Below are 1,551 nucleotides of genomic sequence, written 5' to 3'. Positions count from 1 at the left end.
AAAAGTATTGAGAATTAAATAATTATAATTACCTAATCTATATTATCGCGTTAAAAAGTTTGAGCATCTTGGGTTATGTAGTTTCTTGTATTTTGTATTCGATAGGTTCGAACGATCTGTTGGGACACAATAAACTTTCAGATCAAACATAACAGCTTTTGAGTTTTTGTCAGCTTGAATACCGAAACATTCGAACACTGACACACCGAGATGGATGATGCGCAGAGGCAAAGGAGGAGAGACGACCGAAGCTTCAAAGCTAAGGCAGAGGAGTTGAAAACATCGATCCAGGCAGAACACCCGCCAGAGTTGTTGAAGGATCTATATAAAGAGTTTGAGGAAACTTTCAAAAATTTGAAAGTGATACATAGAAAATATTAGACCTGACAGACCAGGATAAAGAAGAAGATGAGGATAAGTGGATGCAACCACGTAGAGAACTCCATAGTGGTATCCGGTTACTTCTTTACCAACATAAGCAAAAAGATGAACTTTCAGCAAAGGAGTCTCAGGACGACCAAGAAGGAAGTACAAAAAAATCTGAATTGCATAAAATAGAATTAAAGAAAATGGAGCTACCGAAGTTCACTTGAGATATTAAAACATACACGAGATTTAAGACAGACTTCAAGAAGTTCGTAGAGAAGGCAACTCATCCAGAACAATTGTCATTTACACTCAGATCCTGCTTAGGAAATGAGGTTAACAACACCCGCCAGAGTTGTGCAGGCATCAGAGTAGTGCAGGCATCAGAGTAGTGCAGGCATCAGAGGACGACTATGAGCAAATGTGGAGTTCGTTAGACGAGAAGTATGGCGACAGACACAAGTTGGTAAATGCTCTCATTGGAGATATCTTAAAGCAGAAGCCGTTGAAAGAGGGAGAGGATAGCCAAATAATTCAATTCATCGAACTAATTTTGGCTTGCCACCACCACAACCTAAAGCGGATGGCCATCGAGCACGAAATGAACAACGCCTAGTAGAGTCATTTTCATGAGATCCGTGACTAATTTTAGGATACCTTTTTTTCTCGATGGATTTGGCAAGATGGACCAATTTAGATAAAATATAGCTCCTATATACCTCCCAGATATGGGGGGAAAGTCCCGTTTGTGGGCGTTTTTCAAAATGGCCGCCTGTTGATTTGGATGCTTGTATCTGGATAACCACTGGTTAGAGAGGCTTTATTTTGGTCTCAAACTGTTCACAATATGCATGTTCCTCTTTGTTGTAATACAAATTTTTCTCCAAAAATGGCTGGAAATGCGATTTTTGAAAGTTTGACCTTTGAACTTGTATTGTCATATCTCGGTAACTTCTGGTCACAGAGACTCACAGTTGATTGCAAATTGTTCAGGAGATTCATGTTTATATTCGTCTTATACCCATTTCACACTGATGCTATTTTGCAAATATTAACAACTTGTAACAAGTTGTAACCAGGTTTGGATGAGTGTGAAAGCAAAATCCTTGTAAACTTTCCGAGATTTCACAGGGGTCCCCTGAGTCATCTCGGAACAAAAACAGACCATCGCGAGGCCTGTTTTTT

This window comes from Anneissia japonica, unplaced genomic scaffold (genome assembly GCF_011630105.1).
Source record: "Anneissia japonica isolate Jap-2015-1 unplaced genomic scaffold, ASM1163010v1 scaffold2026_len185144_cov178, whole genome shotgun sequence".
In the NCBI taxonomy this organism is placed as follows: domain Eukaryota; kingdom Metazoa; phylum Echinodermata; class Crinoidea; order Comatulida; family Comatulidae; genus Anneissia; species Anneissia japonica.
This window is presented reverse-complemented; position numbering follows the sequence as displayed.